Genomic DNA, 21,048 nt, shown 5'->3' with positions numbered 1-21,048 from the left:
GGATAAAACAGACCCTGGGCTGGCTCTGCTAAGAGAAAATAATAAAATTGGAACAGTGGAGGCTGCTGAGACTTTCTCAAAACATAAACACATTAACGGTAAGTGTTTTGTTAAACTGATCAACTCTAAAAAGTATAAAAGTACGGGATTAGAAGTTGTAGTTATAAATTAGGCGTGCAATTTCTTTCCGGCACTCTTAAATAAATAAAGAAAATTACTCAGAAAACCACAAAAAATGAACTTGCTGCTATAACAGCTCTTATTTTGGCAAACATTTTTTATTAAGTACATTTTCCCAAAAAAGGTAACGATAGATAGATAGATAGATAGATAGATAGATAGATAGATAGATAGATAGATAGATAGATAGATAGATAGATAGATAGATAGATAGATAGATAGATAGATAGATAGATAGATAGATAGATAGATAGATAGATAGATAGATAGATAGATAGATAGAAGAAACTTTACCCATTCAAAATATTGACATTCAATCTCAGCTTGTTTGTGAGGTTGTTGAAAGTTTCAGAAGCCATGGCCAATCAGATGGTTAATTTGTTCAATATACAAAATACAAAAATTTTTATTTTTATTTTTGTTTGATTTTAAGTGTACACTCTGGTACTTTTCTGCAACAGTGTGAACGCATACAGACTATCAAGTAAACCAGAGAGGAGTGAGCCAAAGAGAAAAGGTCACATTGGCAATGTGCAGTTTGAGTTGAAAAAGAAAAAAAAAACTGCCGTTGATATAAATCTATATAACAGCAAATCCTGGAAAAGTTGTCAGTAAATGTGATGTAAAGAGAGGGAAATGCTTACTAATAAATGATAGTCAGAGTACCAACAGGAGCAGGTGCTGATTTTTGTTCTTTTTGCCTAATTTTCTTTTTGGAGTGAGCACTACTGCCCTCTATGGAACAGCTGCTGTAATTGCATGAAGCTTCCAGGCTTTTCACCTTGTGGAAATTATGACACTTTATTCTTACTCGCTTGGACATTTCTTTCCATATGTGATCTATTTTGTCAGTATTTATCACAAATAAATGTCTTATCTATGACTCAAAGGTATTTTTAGATGGTATATTTATCCATCCATCTTAATAACCCACAAAATCCATTTTGGGGTCATGAAGCTGCTCAAGCCAACAGCTACTGTGGTGGGTGGGGTACACCCTGAACAGGTCGCCTGTCTGTTGCAGGGCCTATATGCTATATATAAACCTATACGTTAATGATTAACTTTAAAAAGCAGACCAAATCAGAGAATTTGAGAAGTCTTCAGTCTGAGACTGGACCATTAAGAATACATAGTGACGGACTGAGACAGAAAAGCTGCAGTAATTAGTGATTAAATCCTAGTGACAATATATCTGTGCTGAAAAAAAAGCCACTTAAATATAACATTTGTATAGATATACTGTTATGGGAAAAAAAAATAACTAAGGAAATGTAGCTAAAAGGGTACCAAGCTCAGCAATTAACTTTTGTTTCTGAAATTCTTTTCACTTTTGAAATCTCTCTCCTCTTTAGTCAGGTTGGAGCTGAACCTGGCTGTTAAGGCAAGTTAGTTTTTTTCAATAAAGGAATTGTCATTAAAGCATCACTTTTTCATTTTTTTAATCAAATTTTTTGTTAAAGGTCTTATGAAAGTCAACATGCACAAACCAATCTTTGTGGAGAAGGGCAAACTGTCGGTGACTCCACTTTGTTTGCATACGCTTGTATGGAAGGTGACCTCTGCAAGACACAGTTTCATTCTCATCTCTTTAATTGAAACTTGGAGTCAATCTCTGTGGTGCTTTTCATGCAAATATTAAAACCCATTTATACTTAATATGTCATAATTTTATGATTTTATTAAAACTATAATAATTGTGGATTGGATGAGGATAAAGTAAAAAAAAAAAGGCATGATGGGATATTTGTACCACAAAAACATTTCCATGTGGTTCAGTTCACAAATAAAAAAGGCGACTAAAGTTTAGTAAAAGTAAAAAAGTCAGAAGAAAGAAATATGTTTGTCTTGATTACAAATGCTTCTATTTTTGCAGCAATGGAGTGTTTTGCTTTCCAACGCATCACAACTTTTCCAGAGGAGATCTCAGGGAGAGTATAACATTCTGCCAAGAATGAACTCCTGCAGGAGAGATGTTAACAAAGCCAACAGCACAAAAGCAAAGGCGCATAATGAAGTGCCTCAGGAGGCAGAGTGACTTCATTCCTGGAGTGCACCAACTTGTGTGACAAAAGTCTGTGAGTTCAATACAAACATGCTCCAACGTTCAAAATTAATATTTTTATTGATTGAAAGCATAAACTGAAGCACTTTGGTAAAAAAAAAAAAAAAAGACCAACATTTTTAACTGACTGTCAAACGGTTTTAGGATTCCAGATTGTCAAAGCTTGTTTTGGCTGAGGATCTGCATGGTTTTTCTCGCTCATTTTGTTTTTTTTTTTCTTTTCAAGCCTGATCCTGTTCAGGGTCGTGCTGAAGCTTATACAAACTGTTGTTGTGCAAACAGCAGCATTTTCCCCAGACAGTTTAGTGCAAATGAAAGATATTAAAATTCTCCAGCATTAGCTTTACTGCTTTGTTATTTGTCACAGTTTCTGCAATGGTCAGCCTTGCATTTGTATTCATATAACATGTCTGCATGATGAATCAAAATATGAAAAAGTGCCAACGGCTTGAATGATTGCAGCTCATTTGACCTAAGTGTACTTGGCTAAGTGGCTGTTGCTCCCTTTGTAGAACAACTGCCATTGATCAGGTAGATTGAGGTCCAAATCCCAATCTTAACATAAATGTTAAATCTTTGGGCTGGGGTCTTTCAACCCCACTATAAAAAATCTAGAAGTCCCTTATTGTTTATTTCAAGTGATAAAAACAGAACAAAAAATAAAAAAAATAAAAAAATAAAAACATACTGTAGATATATCAAAGCTAGTTAATATATGTACTCTTAAATTGATTTAAAAGCAAAGAAATGAACATATATGTTGTATATATACATACACTTTGGATGTTAAGGATACAGATACGCATCACTGACCAGTGTCCTCCAATTACAATTAGCACCATCATCAGCTCCAAGCTTTCTCCAGTTCTTCCCTGAGTCCCTGGTATTTCAAATATAACCCATCAAATTGCCAGTTAACCCTATATAACCTTTTGTATCATATTTGATACAGGGAATTCGGACATCTCTATCACATTATTATGGTCCAAACTTTCCTTAAAACCCCATTGTTTAGAATTTTGGTCCATGTTTACTGCCCTGCAGGTCATCATCCTTCCCCTTGGGGCAGTAGCCGGACTTTTCCAAGTTGTTTCCATGAAATCTCAAGAGACGTTTAGCTAGTTTTCAAAACTTTATGGTGGGACTAACTCATCTCTTGTTTGTTTGTTTTTAATCAACTACTTGCTGTATTGAAAGAATGTATCATTTGTTAATAATTATTTCTTTATAATACAACAACAACATGTTAAAAATGTGTGGATCAAATTTGAGACAGTGGGTAAATAAGGTGTTTTTTTTTCCTGAACACCTATGTCAATAATTTTGGATCCTAAACTGATAATCTTGTAAAAAAATTCGAAACAAATCACCCAATGAACCATAATTAATACTGTCTATATATCATTAAAAAAACGTTTTTTGAGGATGTCATCAAAGGACGGGAGCATGACATGGACTACATATGCAAAACAAGAGCGGAGACTGAACACTTTTCATCTACCCAACAACGACAGCCAGGGAACCACCTACAGCTGCGACTTCTGCGACAAAGAATGCCTGTCCCAGATTTATGGAGTTAATTCAGTCTCAATAATCAGAAATGCACACAACCTGTTTTACAAATGCACACGCTCCGATTCACAAATGTCATTTTATGCAAACGTGAAAAATAAATTCGGAAATACACACCCTGTGTTTCACAAACACACAGATTGTGTTTCACACATGCACACTAAATGTTTTACAAATGCACAATAAGTGTTTCTCACAAATGTGCACACTGTTTTTCACAAAAACATTTTAGAAATTCACAATAAATGTATCAGAAATGCACAGTAAGTGCTTCACAAACGTGATTTTTAGGTACACATGTAATGTGAACTCACAGATCATTCGAACTGCAGACTGTGCATTCAAAATCCCGTTCTCGTTTGTGAATCTCCCCGTGTGTGTGAGAGATTTTTCTACGGTGAATATTGAGACTCATCTGACGGAGCGGGTCAACTAATGTCACCATTGGCTAGTGAATCTGTCAATCAAACTCATCGGGAAAGCAGGCGGGTTCGCTTTTAGCCAATCGTATGGCCCCTTACACTTTCTCTACGCTTTCTGCGGGTGGCAAAAGCCCCGCCCATATTTGATTCTGTACCAGTCGGTCGTTAGCGTGTTAGCCTTAGCATGGCTTGTCGGTTTATTGCCTTCGGTTGTCAAAAATTACTGGCTTGTGCAACTTTTCAGTGGACCTGGAAGCAAGGCAACATTGGTTGAATGCAGTTGACATTGAATCCATCGAACTCTGTACTGGTCATGAGATTTAAAATGAACGTTTCACTCGGGATTGTTTGTACGTTATTCTCTTAGCTTTCATGCTAGCGTCATTTCAACACTCAGACACGGTTTTGATCATATGAAGGTGGAGGAGAAAAATCTTCAACTTCCACAGGTTTTGTGGAGAAACTGGCATCACTTTGCTCCGTACCACGCAGTGGGACTACATTACCTCAAGTTCATCTCACTGTCAATCACAGACGCCCAATATACACCTCCCCTGCTCAGCCCGAAGTCACTTTGCTTGACCTTAATTTTATTTTTTTAATAACTCAAATGTCAGTGATTTTATATTGTAACCATATACATATACACATCTTGGCCAGGTCACCCTTGCAAAAAAGATCCTCATCTCTCTGGGTTTTATAGCTGGTTAAATACTACACAACAAAAGATGGTCATAGAACAACAAAGTGCAAACATTCACCCTTTATTGCAGAGTAAAATTCAGTGAAAACATGGACAGATTAAAACATCAAAATTTAAGCAAATGTGGGATCTCTACTGATTTGAATTTTATTTAAACTGGAACTAATTTTCATAACTTCCTTACATACAATGAAGTCCCTTGAACAATACAGCAGTATTGATTTGAACTCTGTCTTACTCCCCTCAGTCTCTCTTCTTCTGTATGTAATTATGTCACCTAAATTAAGTTCTAAACACACTGGACAGTAAAGATGTAGGTCAACTCCCAAACGGTCTGAATTCCACAATGGATTGATGTCGTCTTGCAGTTCCAACATTTGTGGACCCAAAAGAGGACTGTCCCATACCAGGACATTGATCCCAGGATGAGGTTCAGCCATGGATCCACTCTCCTCCCATTCAATCTCTGGAACCAGCATACCCTGACAAAAAAAAAAGATACTGTTTATGAACAGCACTGTTTTTTTTGTGTTTTAGATTATGTAGGAACAGTGACCGACTAATAATAACTTATATTGTTGCTTGCAGGCAGACCTCATATCTCCATAACTGTTTAGAATTTGCAAATAAGTGAACCTTAACAAAGTAGTGACATTAGTACATCTGATGGCTCATAAGGCCATGCATTGTGATGCATTTTGAACTTGCAGATGTGCTATTCTTCCTACAAACAAACAATTTAGGGAAATTGTTTGCACCACACAACAATAATCCTTTTCATTCATTTTCGATGAATATTCACTGTAGTCATTATGATTTCATGATACTCTTCTTGATACTTTCCACTTTAGTCAAACTGCACACAAATCAGTTGTCCAGTACAGTGAGATTAAATAAAGCATTTACCCGGGGATCAGAAACAGGGTTCTGGGTCAAGCCCAACTGCCACAGCTGATTTGGTGTCATGCTTTGCTCCGTCCTGATTGGATGGCTGTCCCACGCGTCACTAAAGACATCCAAACTGGCCTGAATGCGTGGTAGAAAAATGTAATGGCTGCAGAATACGTGATGTGACTGATATTGAGCAAGTCTTGGTCCTCAAGAGAGTGCAGGATGTTGTAATATAAACCAGTAACACTCACGAAGACATCACACCAGAGGGGCTCAATCCTGTATTTGGAAAAAAGCAAAAAGAAATATTATATTGTCAGATTTATTTTTAATACATCATTCACTTTTATGTATCAGGGCTCCAGACTAACTTTTTTCACTAGGAGCATAGTGGCCCCTAACTGAAAATTTTAGGGGCACAACCAGAAAATTTAGGGGCGCATACCGTAAATCAACATTCTAACCAAATCTACTAATTTCCACTGTATTACTAATAAATACTTTAATAATAGATGCAGAAATTACAATGTGCTGTTTCTAATTCAGTGTCATATTTTATTCTGCACTTTTGAAGATGCAACAAGAAGGTAAACTGACATCACCATCGCTGTCACGACAGTACAACTAAGTAAAAATAGTAAAAAAAATACCATACATTTAGAATAAAAAAAAGTTTTTAGTAACAAGTGATTACCGTAGTAACCTTTCGTAATTTCACAGTTTCAAACAATACTTAAATGTATGTAAATATTAGAGGATTGAAATTCATGTTGGTGACACCAAATAGGTTCAGCCAAGATGCACAATAAGCGTGTTTGAGATCACCCAGATGGACGCAACACTGCACAGATCACCTGGGGCCTGTTTCAGAAAGGAGGTTCAACCAACTCTGAGGTTGAACTTGAACTCTGAGTTGGTCAATCGGGAGATTAACAACTCTGAGTTTTCTGTTTCAGAGAAGCTGATCGGAGTTAGGTCAATCAACTCTGAGTGGACTGATTCGGAGTTTAGCGTGCGCACCGCGACTATAAGAAGCCATTATCAATGGAGCGCAGATATCACGAGTCACCATGGCAACTGTGAAAAAAAGAGGTCTGCATATTTTTTGCCAGCTGAACTTGACGTGCTGCTGCAGAGTTACAGTGAATATGAGCACATATTCCAGAAGAAAAGCAACACCGCTACATCTGCAAAACAGAGACAGTTAGCGTGGGAAAACGTAGCTGCTCAAGTTAATGCGTAAGTTTGCATTTAAATCATTGTTATAAAATATTGGCTGTAATAACTTTTTAAATAGCGTAAGGTGTGAAATAAAAAATGGTGATATTTAGGAGTACTTTTGAAGTCTCATTCCTGGTGTAAATGCATGAAATGCTGCATAGTGTACAGAACCAATCTGGGGGAAAATGCATTTAACGTCGGTAATGTTTAGAGGACTTTTTTGTTAACATTCCCCTCTTGCAAACGTTTGTCAGTTTAATATTAATACATGCAATTGTGTTTTTAAAAGTGAACTTTTGTCTACTGTTGAACCTTTCGCTGCGCGAAGACTTCTCCTTTCTTTTCTCTCGTCTTTCCGACCGTGGTCAGAAGCGCAGGGGAGATTTCCTTCAGGGCCGAAGGGAATTCTCCTTCGGGGTTCACTTCCCGTCGGAAACCCTCAACCTCCAGAGCGGATTAAGAATGACTCCAAAACAGTTATTCTGGGAATGACACCTTCTCTTTATTTAACTAAGTGCTCCATCCTCCGAACACACAATATATACCACGCACACACCTTCGCTCCGTGCTCACCCCCCCCCATCTGCACCTGCAATCGCACCCCGCTCAGCACACACACTCTGCAACACTACCCTTGTATTGATCAAGTGGTATAGGTTTATATGGGATTAAGAAAGTAAGCAGTACTACTAGCAAATTGTGTTTCCAAAAAGTAATTGTTACATTAATTTAATTCAATGTCCCTGATTTCATTTTCATGTAGATGCAATCCTGCAGGAATTAAAAGAACATGGCAGCAGCTAAAAATGAAGTATAAAAACATAATTCAATCAGGTCAAATTTGAGTATGTCATGGATGTAAGCTTTGTTGACAATATTTGACATATGAAACATCTACATAGCAATACCTAATGTTGTTTTCATTGTATATATGTAATTGACTGCAACGAAAAACGGTAACGCTCAAACAAAAACGTATGGAGCAATGACAAAAAATTGAGTCTCCTCAAAATCCTCACACGACGTAAATGTAATTCTCTAGGAATTAATGCAGCCTCCTCGTCTATTGGGTCCTCCAAAAAAGGACAAGCCATTCTTGTCACTTGTCTCTGTGTGACGGAAATTTGGGCAATGAAGGTTAAAGCAAAAAATACCGCTTCGTCTTTAAAAAGGGGAGGGGACCGGCAGAAACCTTGAGTTTAGAGGATAAAACCTGCTCCCGACCAGGTTAGGTTCACAGAGTAAGTAACCATGGACACTGACTCCGAGTATAAGTTACCTCTCTTTCAGAAACGGGTTTGACTTACTCTGCTTTCTCTGGTTTAACAAACCTCCCATTCTGAAACGGAAAACCCAGGGTTTCCCTGATTCCAGGGTTAACGCACTCAGAGTTTACACTTAACCTCCTTTCTGAAACAGGCCCCTGGTGTGTGACGTATATTTTTGTTTTTGCTCCAACATCACCTGTCAATCAAAACAAAAATATCACGAGAAAGGGGTGAGAGCAAGACACCAATCAGAGCGAACGCAGCTGGAAATTTAGTATTGAACTGACTAAAAGCTGCCCTACAGACTACAAAACAATGCATTATGGGACATGCGTCCTGATGGGTTTTTTGTAGTTCACTGATCAATTAAAATAATTTAAAATACCAACTGATTAAAAAAAGGCTACATCCATTACAAAACATTAAAATAATTATAAAAGATGTAATATCACAGATCATACTTAGGGGGAGAGGCATATTAAAACGAAATTGAATGTTAAGGACAACTCCTAATTCCTGGTCTCTTTCAGTCTCGCTGCAGTTTCGATTTCATGCGAGTTTGAGACCCCTGCTGTACACTCTGTCACTGGTACACTAGCTGCAGGTCGGAAGAACGAATCAATAGTTCGCTTGCTCATAGCTCAGACGCACATATCAGGTTGTGATGATATTTGTCTCCGTTTCCTTCCCACAGATGTTTACGCGCGCTCGATTATCTCTAGGCCCCGCCCCTCCACATATTTTAGCCACTTGCAGTGACTTTCCCTATTCTTCTCAGACGCATTGGCCGCCTCAGGCATCACTCAATGAAACGCGAGTGTGTGCTCGCGTGTGCTCTAGTCTCATGAGTATTCGCGCGAGTGTGTGTGTCTGCCTGCGTGCGTGTGCGCTCGCGTCTCATTGATGATTTCATCTCTCATTTCATCGATCATTGACGTGCTCCTTTCATGTTTAATGTATAAAAAATACGGAGGGTGGAGGAGGCAAATTTACTGGTAGCACATGTGCGACTGGGTGTAAAATTCAGTCGCACACTCTCAAATTTTGGTCGCAAAATGCGACCAAATGGACGCAGTCTGGAGCCCTGTGTATATATTAAAGCTTCTAAAACTAGGTTCAACTCACCGTTGATTGTGTGTACACTTTTCCCACAATGAAGCCGTTTGTGTCAGTTGTACGTACTGTGAGCATTAACTCGGCTATGCCCACATTTTCTCCTCCGTGATCTCCTCTCACCCTGACAATAACATGAAAATCATGTCTCAAACACATAATTACAAATGCATCGCCAATACGGTACACATCAGTTTAAAATGTAATGTTCTTATGTACGTTGCCAATAAGTAGAATTTCTAGGTTAAAAAATTTGCAGGAGTGGGTTACATGTATCACTGGGGAAAAAATTGAGGCGAGAGACTGAGGGGGGGGGTAAAATGTTATTCATGAGGGGAAAGAGTTTTAGAGTTGCCTTTGTTTTCAGAGGAGTCTAAAAAAAGTTATTTTATTTTTGTACAAATAACCAAGTACTTATACTGCCTGATATGTGAATAAAAGATTTCTTTATGAATGACATGAATACCTCAGAGGAAAGCCTTACACGTTCACAGCGTCACTGAAGAAGGCCAAGTGGGTGTCTGCACAGTTGTTGTCTGCTATCTTCAGGTACAGGATACATGGAATACAAGTACAAATACTTTCAACTGTCAGATATTTACAGGGGCAAAAATGCTAAATTCCCAATTGACAGGTAAAACAGTAATACAATAGGATGATAAAATATGAAATAGAATAGAATAGAAGGGTATTTAATAATCCCTGAGGAAATTTTTTTTAAATGGCCATCTTAAAAAAACACATAAACACACATGCATTACAAATAGAAATATCACAAAATAAAAAGATTGATAAAAAAGGTAAATAATTGGAAAATCAGTGGGTAAAATTAAAAGAAATTACTTGTAAGATGCCCTGCCAGAGAGTTGTATTGCCTGATGGCACGAGGAACAAAAGATTGTCACGCTGTCACATTCAGTAATTCTTAGAGAATAAATAAAAACACAACAAACATGGATTAGATCATTTAGCTGTCTGATCTTAAATTACATAATTTTCAAATATATGAAAGGGGAATTTTTTTAAAACACTCTTGCTATGATAACTTGAGCTTGTAGTAAAGAACACCTTTAAAAAAAAATCAGAGACAAGACACTGATCACAGGAAGCCTGTGAGTAATACTTACAGTAACTTCTACTCTAATCACTGTTGACAGCTGATTTCTCCCATCCGCCCTTTCTGTGACTACTTATCGACTACAAAACAGCCTAAAAACATAATGTTTGGGATTCTTGTCATTACGTCATTGGAAGTAAAGATACGGGGAATTTAGTGGCTGTCACTCTGACACAATCTCACAAGGCTGGTCATCACAATGAATACGGGTTCTAACGTTAGAAACTTAATGAGGCTTCTTTCATTCAACAGTGGATTCATGTATGTTATATTTAAAAAATGCCGTTTTCATGAATGTCATATGAATTAACTTTGTTGCACAGTCCACCCCGTCTTAAAGTCTGGGTTGTGAAAATGCTGTGTCTAACTTTAACCCGGATCGCGTTTACATAAAGGCAGCACACGGAACAACTAGCTAGTTAGCATAGCATAGCATCAGTGTTTAAACAAATCGCCGTCTCCAAATCAATACTTTTTATTAAACTTTCTTTGCTGCTGTAAATCCGGCATGCTTTTCCCCTTAGTTCTATCTGAATCATGTTAAGAACCTACAGATCATTGGCTATAGACGCTAGCTTGAACCGACACCGGCTTGAACTTCACTCACACTCAAAGGCAGACACAACTTGCACAGGCTAAGCAAAACAAAGCTAAGCTAATTTGCGGTGGGGGTACTCTGCAAACGACTCGGCTGCAGTGTTCATAAAGCATTCACACATGTCACTTGGCAAAGGAGAACGCTTCAACTTAGTATTCAATAACATTACAGGACGTACGACGAGGGAATGATCAAATGCATTACTTACGGGCTGAGACTGATCCCGTTCAGAAGACCTCTCCGCCATGTTTGCCGCCCGCGTCCTTTCAACTGCTGTGCTGAACAGCTCCCTCCCTCGTCACTTTGAAAGTGAGGAGTGTAAGGGGCCATTCGATTGGCTAAAAGCGAACCCGCCTGCTTTGCCGATGAGTTTGATTGACAGATTCACTAGCCAATGGTGACATTAGTTGACCCGCTCCGTCAGATGAGTCTCAATATTCACCGTAGAAAAATCTCTCACACACACGGGGAGATTCACAAACGAGAACGGGATTTTGAATGCACAGTCTGCAGTTCGAATGATCTGTGAGTTCACATCACATGTGTACCTAAAAATCATGTTTGTGAAGCACTTACTGTGCATTTCTGATACATTTATTGTGAATTTCTAAAATGTTTTTGTGAAAAACAGTGTGCACATTTGTGAGAAACACTTATTGTGCATTTGTAAAACATTTAGTGTGCATGTGTGAAACACAATCTGTGTGTTTGTGAAACACAGGGTGTGTATTTCCGAATTTATTTTTCACGTTTGCATAAAATGACATTTGTGAATCGGAGCGTGTGCATTTGTAAAACAGATTGTGTGCATTTCTGATTATTGAGACTGAATTAACTCCATACTGATTGGCCTTTTCAACCACCAACGACGCTTTCCCAGACAATCCATGAACCAAGACAAGAGCTAGGATACAGCATCCACGGTCAACACTGACCGTCGGAAGCCAACATCAAAGGACTTAAAAAAACATCTGAATTCCAGAAATTTAAAATTTTCTGTCAATTCTTTGATGTAAAGGGCTTTACAGGGTTTAACTGTTGGGCATCAGTATTTTCACAACCTCTCCCCACAAAAATGTTGCTAATTGATGCATCTGAGACAGAAGTGTAAAAAACTCCTATCGTCCTAACATTTTAAACCCTGGTCACATGTTTCCTCTCACATTACAGATGCTCTCCAGTGTCTCCACGATCTGGCCAGACTCTGTTTCCAATCAAATAAGGCTGACTCGCAAGCTCAATTTCCTTCTCCCTATTTTGTCTTCCACCAGACCACCACTCCTGCAACCTTCCCATGGCTCAGACGCACACAGCTCAACCTCACCATTGTCTCTGCTGGTGTTCGCCCCCCACCCCAACAAGACTGGAGAGCCTGTGTTATCTGGAGTGGCAGAATACCCAGGGCCTCTCCCCTCTCCTCCCCTCCTCAGATATCCCAGTATGATCTATTTCTGTCCCTGCATCTCTCATGCTTTCAGTGAAGTGCCTCTGACGTCTCTCTGCACTAAACAGATGAAGGTTGTCACTGATGGGTTTACAGCCAAAAAAATCTCACCACAGAGGGAAAATTTACAAACTGCGCCTTTAAATTTTCCACCAGATTATGTTATACACTACAACATCTTTCCATAAAGAGCAGTGATTACAGAACAACGGATGCGTGATGAAGATTTTCAAATTTGCCGTCCCTCTTTGCTCTAATTAAAAGTCATTACCGCGATGAAAGGTTATTTTTACTAACCAAAACAATTAAGTAATGAGACACAAATGGTGATTGGAAGCAAGGAGGAAGGAGGGGTCAATGGAGCGCATAAGGGGATAAAAAGAGGAAAAAAATTAGAGCAGGGGATTATTTACAAAAATGTCTAAACTGCTGAGTCACTGGATGGGAAAAGCTACTGACTTGATTTCTTCCTCATCTCACTCAAGTTCCACACACAGATATGGTTATCAGAATTTTTTTAATCAAAACTGAAGCAGAGAGGTTTTAAATTATCTTTGACACTTTTTTTTTTTGAGTGGGGCATTTTGACATTTACACCAATGGAAATGTCTTCCAGTTTGCCTTGCTGTGAGAGTATCATCAGACAAATGTGACCACAAGATCCATTTACAGGAAAGACACAGTCTGTTGCAGAAATGACTGAGTCCAACTCAGTTGTTGGCACGGCTTCATAATCCTCTCTCCATAAAATCGCTCACATGGTCAATTAGCTCACGTAAATATAAACAAAGTTAGAAAATTAGCCATGGATTTTTAAGAAACAATCTGAAAAAAAATCAGTTTGTTTTTTCTAAGTTGGGATAAAAAATGTACCAGCCCTTAGCTAAAGGTAAAAATGAAGAAAAAACAAATGAAGAAAAAACAAAAAAACAATTTAAGTTTAAAAAAAAAAACTCACTGGTGCTCACTTGTTAGTAACCGGTGCTCACCTCTTGGAAACGGGTGCTCATCTGTTGGTAACCGGTGCTCTACAGTTAGTAACAGGTACTCACCTGTTGGAAACGGGTGCCCACCTGTACGTAACGGGTGCCCACCTGTTGGTAACGGGTGCCCACCTGTACGTAACGGGTGCTCACCTGTTGGAAACGGGTGCTCACCTGTTGGCAACGGGTGCCCACCTGTTGGTAACGGGTGCCCACCTGTTGGTAACGGGTGCTCACCTGTTGGTAACGGGTGCTCACCTGTTGGTAACGGGTGCTCACCTGTTGGTAACGGGTGCTCACCTGTACGTAACGGGTGCTCACCTGTTGATAACGGGTGCCCACCTGTTGGAAACGGGTGCCCACCTGTTGGTAACGGGTGCCCACCTGTTAGTAACGGGTGCCCACCTGTTGGTAACGGGTGCCCACCTGTTGGTAACGGGTGCCCACCTGTTGGTAACGGGTGCACACAAGATACCAATTAGTATGAGGCCATTTGTGGTCATTTGTGCACAGATAAATTTTCCCAAGTTACCTGGAAATGACATTACGTGAGCTAACTGAGTTTTAACGGGTGCTCACTAGCTGGTGAGCACCCGTTAGTAACGCGTGCTCGCCAGCTAGTTGTTTTTTTTTTGCTTCAATTGTTTTTGTTTTTTCTTCAAAGGCCCTTTAGGGGCTCCATACTATCAAACACAGAAAAGATGACAACAAGAAAAAAGGTTCACAGTTATTAATGAAACAAAGTGGTTAGACACAATGGATATTTATGAACTGCCATACCAATGGCGGTCCATCAGTTAAGCTTTCATGGCTTCAATAAATGTGTGCTAACTGACTTGCACCCTCAAAGTTTTGTGTGGCAGCGATCAGACAAGCACACGTCTGGGAGAGTAGAGGATTCAGATGTGATACAGCATGACTCAGGGCTATGAAGTCAGAGAGAGTTTATGAAGAGATTAAAGGATTGAAGAACAAGGGAGGAAGAGTGTGGGCAGACAGACAGAGTCCACAGGAGTCCCAACGCCTGCTGGAGACAGCACAGGGAGAAGCACAAAACAGTCACGCTCCAGAACAGTCTCTGATCAAACAAAGGTGCAGAAGTGAGGAGTTAGAATTTGGACAAAAAGATCCATTCACATTTTTTGAATTTTGATTAAACTTTTTCTGTCCAAAAACTGATCAATAATTGATGATGCGGTTGATGAGGCTGCACGGTGGCGCAGTGGTTAGTGCTGTTGCCTCACAGCAAGAATGTTCAAGTCCTGGCTGGGGGACATGAAGAACACAACATCAATGGGGGACCTTTCTGTGTGGAGTTTGCATGTTCTCCCCGTGCATGCGTGGGTTCTCTCCGGGATCTCTGGCTTCCTCCCACCATCCAAAACATGTTTCATAGGTTAATTGGCAACTCTAAATTGTCCATAGGTGAGAGTGTGAGAGTGAATGGGTGTGTGATTGTGGACATTCTAGCCTGCGACAGACTGGCGACCTGTCCAGGGTGTCCCCTACCTTCGCCCACAAGTGGCCGGGATAGGCTCCGGCAGCCCCGTGATCCTGAAAGGGATAAAACGGAATAGAAAAAAAAATGAATGAATGAATAATTGATGATAAAGGATCCATATGTTCATCAGCTCTATTCTGTAACTTGAATATTAAACTTTGACTGTGAAATAAAATAAAAAATTGTAAGTCTCCGTCATTCAAGCGACATCTTCACAGCAACCCCAACCCCACTACAAATCCTTAAACATTATGCTCATCATGGTAGAAAAATGCTTAAATAGCTTTAATAACAACAATAAAAGTAAATCTACTCCACAAAACTGAATGTTTTAAAACTAAAATTTATTTTAACAACTAGAATTTACAAGAATTTACTTGAATTCATCTTAACAACATTGCATAAAAACTTGTCACATTTCCATTTTTGATTAAAAACAGATCTTCCCTAAAATAGTTTGCTTTAAAAAAAGCCTATGGTAAGTAACACATACTGATATAGCGCTTTTTTACCTTCTTCAAAGGCCCAAAGCGCTTTAGCCTCACAGTCCCATTCACACACACATTCACACACTGGTGGTGGCGCTGCCAAACACTGGCGCCAACCTTCCACCAGAGGCAAGGTGGGGTTCAGTGTCTTGCCCAAGGACACTTCGACACATAGGCAGGTGACGGCCCCTGATATTAATTTGATGCCGAAAGTGTCCGTGGGTTTGCAGAACAAGCTCTGTATGATGCAACTGATAGGGATTGACTTAAACAAACAAAAGCTTTAGCTAAACCAACACAAAACATAAATTAATTGACAACAGTTTTGCATTATACAATAATCCCACTTCACATTCAAACAGAATGTTATATGGTTCGAAACTTAATATCAACACGTCTTTACCATTACAGGCCAACTTGCTTGATTGGGGTCAAGTGACGTTTCCCTCACCCAAATGCGCACATTCATAAATCCCCCCACCCCACCTACACATGCACACTGCTGTTGTGGTTATGTTAATTGGAGTTCTGCATAAATGAACTCCACCCCCTTCTTGGGTTCATTTGACTGTGACAGAAAGAGCTACACACTCTTAAGACCCAATTAAAGAAGGGATTTACTTATTATCACAGCAAATGGATGTAATTACATGGAATCCTTCAGTGGTATGGCTATGTGCTTTATAACAGATGTTACTGTTCACTTTGGAAAAAGATGGTCTGCCACTTCAGCTGCTCTTTAGTCCACTTTGTTGTGGAAACACACAAGCGCACTCCTGTGTCAGAATGTAAATATTGGATTCTATGACATTTATTTTCAGGATTTCTTTTGGTTCTCTTTTTTAAAACTTTTGTCATGCCACATGTGTAATTAAGAACACACTCTGTATAATATAATAATATATTATACAGATATAATGATATAATCAGAAATCAGAAATCAGAAAGCCTTTATTATCATTGTTACACAAGAAACTTGTGACAACGAAATTTCCGGTTCTCTCCAGCTGCTTAAACAATATAAATAAGTAATCTTCTAAAGAACGATAAATATTTTGTTTAACTGAAAAATATACATATGTACAAAGCTACATAACTTGTGATACTAATGAATAACTAATGATGATATAATATAATATAATATAATATAATATAATATAATATAATATAATATAATATAATATAATATAATATAATATAATATAATATAATATAATATAATATAATATAATATAATATAATATAATATAATATAATATAATATAATATAATATAATATAATATAATATAATATGCCCAGTGTTAGCATTTTTTTTATTTTAACATAAAAGAAATATGTCCACAACTTGCCAGGGGTCAGAACAATTTCGGTCTTTACTGTATGTTACCATATAATTCATATAATGACTGTGGATCTGCATGATTTGGAAGCGCAGGTTTGTTGTTTCTATTCCACACTGTCTGTCACATCTGTCTACCTGTTTTATTTTATGTATTTATTTTTCTTGCTCTTTGTATTCTTTGTTGCTGTTATGTTCATTGAATTTACTGTATCCATATCGTTCTGTATCTGCTGTTTACTAATCTCTATTATCCTTTCTATGTTGATTTAATTTGTCTTTATACTTGGGGACCATCAACCTGTCTAGAGACTAAGATTAGCCTGAAAGGCTAAAATTGTATAGATTTGCTTTTTTAACTGTTATGTTAATGTGTAATTAAGGACAAAATGATGCTGTCCCTGTCTTAAATAAATAAACAAGCAAAGAAACAAATATCTATGTAACACTGGCAGTGCAGGGTACATGAGATGATGGGAAGGGGTCAGAAACTACACAGTCACTGAAAGCTTGTTTTAGAAGGAACCAGCAAAGACCCTGAATGCATGAGACCAGGCTTATGGCAGAAACATTTAACAAATAAACTTAAAAATGACAAAACCCATTCTAAGAGCGCAACAAAGCAGATGACCTGAACAACAGACTTGTTAATGCTGAAGACAATTAAGATAAGCGAAAACATCTCTGGATAGTTAGCGTGCACCTTCTGTGGCTGTGACAGGTGCGCAACTCAAAAAAGGAACGTCACTGAAAAACAGTCTATAGGCACAATCTTCACAGGTTTGGGCCATTCATCACTGTTACTATCTTACACGAGTCATTCCTTGGGCATTTAATGGGGTTCAAGGGAATATTTGAAACTCTTTGTGCTGAAACAGAAACAGTTTGCTCTCCTTAGACACCAGATTTCAATATACGTATCAAAGTAAAAATGTTTAATCTATCCCTCTGACTACCAGCAATACAAATTTGTCCTCTGTAGGGATCATTTTTCAACCTGAACAACTACTAACCACACTCTTACTTCATCTGGTATCAACAGAGGACTTTTTTAACTTTTCAATGATTGGGGGGGGGGGGGGGGGGGGGTGGGGGCTGTGGGCATTAAAGTTTTTGGTTTGGAAAAAATGTTGACTGGGGAATTTTTTTTTCTTTGTCAGTCAGAAAGCTGTGATAACTCATATGTTTTGTTCTGTAATTTTGTTGTTTTTCTTTTGCATTTTTCTTTTTTCCTATGGGGCAAATCTGAGGATGCCATAATTGTCATAATAAACATTTTATCACATGGTTATTGTTTTGTTTTTTTGCAATATTTAAACGTAATCCATTATATCATCTTACTATTTGTCAATTGTGATTTGAATATGTGCTATACTGTTTTTTAATATGAATATATTGCTTTATTTAAAACAAATTATGGGGGGAAAAAACAGTCCATTTTGTGTTCTACCATTTTGCAGATAAGGTCAGGGACTTCACACTCCTTCCTGAATGAAAAATACAGAAAAACAGCCTACAAAGTAAGTGCTAGTTTCAAACCATCTGATTAATAAAAAAAAGATTAATTATTTTGTAAACACTAAATATACGTATGTAAAAACAAAAATAATGAAACTGTCTGGAACTGTGATGGGTAAGTAGGGTATTAGATTTTTTTAAAAGCATCCATTCCTGGATTCTTTGATCTTAAAGAGTCAGGAAAGTCTATATTTTTAAATTCCAAATGCAAAATGGATTGTTCATCTTGATATAACCCAGACGGTTTTCCCACAGAATAACGTTTCATTCTGCGATTTAAGCAGAGAGGCAGTCTAACTTGTCAGATAACCCACATCATGCAGGAAATGTCAACTAAGTTTGGCGTGATCTCGATGCGCCATATTTTCTTTTATTACTCAGCTCTCAGACAGACGGGGAGACTGATGCACATATGTTACTGATGGACACACTTCACTGCACACTGAAACAGTTGACCTTGCAGATATGCTTTCTAATCTTCCAGGAATACTTCACTAATGTTGCAAATGACCTTTATGTCCTGAGTAAATACCACAAATAGATATCGTACAAATCTGAGGCAAGGAGACAGAGAGAGGAGGGTTCCTCTATTTTTGGAAGCAGTGTTCGCATGGTGTCTCAAGAGAAAAGCCTGCTGTGGGCTCCCCTCCTCTGATGGCAGCGCTACAGAGAAACTCACAAGCAGCAGAAGGTACAAGTCAGGCAAACAAGTAAACACAGGGATTTGCATTTGAGGGCTTTGCAGATGCAAAACATTCTGTGTGATTCACCAAAATTCAAATGGCTTAGGTGAGCCGCGGTTATGTGTTTTGAGAAGTGCTGATTAGCAACGTCACTTCAATGCTCATTTTGCCATGGAAACTCTGTGACCTCCATTTTCTTTTACCTGACGCCTTATTGCTATTAAAGCCTAAAAAGAGGACAAACAAATGCGTCTGTTTTTGAAATAGCCAAGCCTTTTCTGTTGCTGTGACAACAGCAAGGACAAGGAGGCAACCTTGGACACCAGACAGCTTTGTGTCATTAGAACACTGGCTTTCTAGCTAACTCTGTCAGTGTTACAATAACACTGACTTGTACATCTCTGCAATTTTTTGTTCTTTTCGAATGTGAAAAGAAACCTTTGTAATCCAGAGGACTAAATTATGACACTACCATAAGCGGCTAATGTGGCCACTCAGACCACCTCAGCTACGATAAGAAAGCTGAGTGAATGCGGTTAGAGATTAAAAGATATGAAAAGAGAGAAGAGTTTCTGAAATTCAGAGACTTGAAAAGTACAGAAAATGTACGTGAGTTCAAATTAGAACAACCATGAATTAGCCTTGTATTACATAGCTCATATAAACTAATGCTGGAAGCAACATCCTGCAACAGTTCCCATTGTGTCATTAAGGCCTGCGATGTCCGTTCCAAAAACATCCCTAAATGTCACCCAAGTTCTTATAAAAATCATTAAATCACAAGCATTATATAACTGATGAAATGCATACAATTTCAGTTTTAAAATTGCTTCCACTTTATATAAAAAAAGAGTAAATATAAATGTTTTAAAAAACGCGCATTGGTGTTTGAAGCTAACACAAATAAAAAAAAAAATTAAGGGTTGTACTTCTACACACTCGCTGAGGGCTCATGTGCACACAGGTGGTTTGACGCACACACACAAAAAAACCTTAAAAACCTTTATTCTAAAAAAGCTTGTGAGGCAGACACTGGCTGCAGCTCCTCATCCACTGCTCAGTCCATTGTCATTGTCACAGTCTGTTAACAGAGTCTGAAGAGTGAACCTTGAATTGAGTCTGACATCTTGTGGTTTGATTGAGCATTTCAGTTGTCTAAAAAAAAACAATTAAAAAATTTAGATGGAATTGCAAAATTGAGAAATAAAACTGCTGCTGTAGTTTTTGTGGTAATGGGACACCTTTTTTTATTTTTATTTTTTAAAGGGAATTGTAGATCAAAATAATGAAATATTGATTATACATCTGCAAATTTCCTAATCTTGCTTGCAGATAATATAATTGCATGCTTGGATAAAGGAAGTCATACAAACCTGGGATTTACTTTAGGGAGAACACTACAAATATGCATCTACTATACAAAAAAAAAAAAAAGGGAACAAAAGCAACAATGGTGATGACTATGATAATATTGTATCTTGAACATATATTTTAAAATATAAGAAAGTATAGAATTGTTACCTTGTGCCATACTTTTTTTCTTCTTTTTTTTTTTTTTTTTTTTACCAAAGCCACTTTGTATTATATTACCTTAACTCAACTCCCCACTGCTACACTTCCTATGGTTAACATGTGAGACAAAGGAAAATGATCGCATCACTTCATGTCTATCTTAAAGGACTTTCTGATATACTTTTAATAAAAAGTCCAACCCTTTTATTGGATTTATTCACAAATAATACAAACTTCAGATGCTGTTACTGAAAAAAAGATTATTATTTGTGAAATATTACTTATAGTACATTACTTATACTACTATAATATACTTACATCCATCTCAGATACCCATATACACACATATGACTACACATATAGATAAATATATACATAAAAACATACACACATGGAAACATCGGAAACATATTTGTGATGTATCAACAC

The sequence above is a fragment of the Oryzias latipes genome, chromosome 17 (genome assembly GCF_002234675.1).
Source record: "Oryzias latipes chromosome 17, ASM223467v1".
Lineage (NCBI taxonomy): Eukaryota > Metazoa > Chordata > Actinopteri > Beloniformes > Adrianichthyidae > Oryzias > Oryzias latipes.
Note: the sequence above shows the minus strand (reverse complement) of the source record.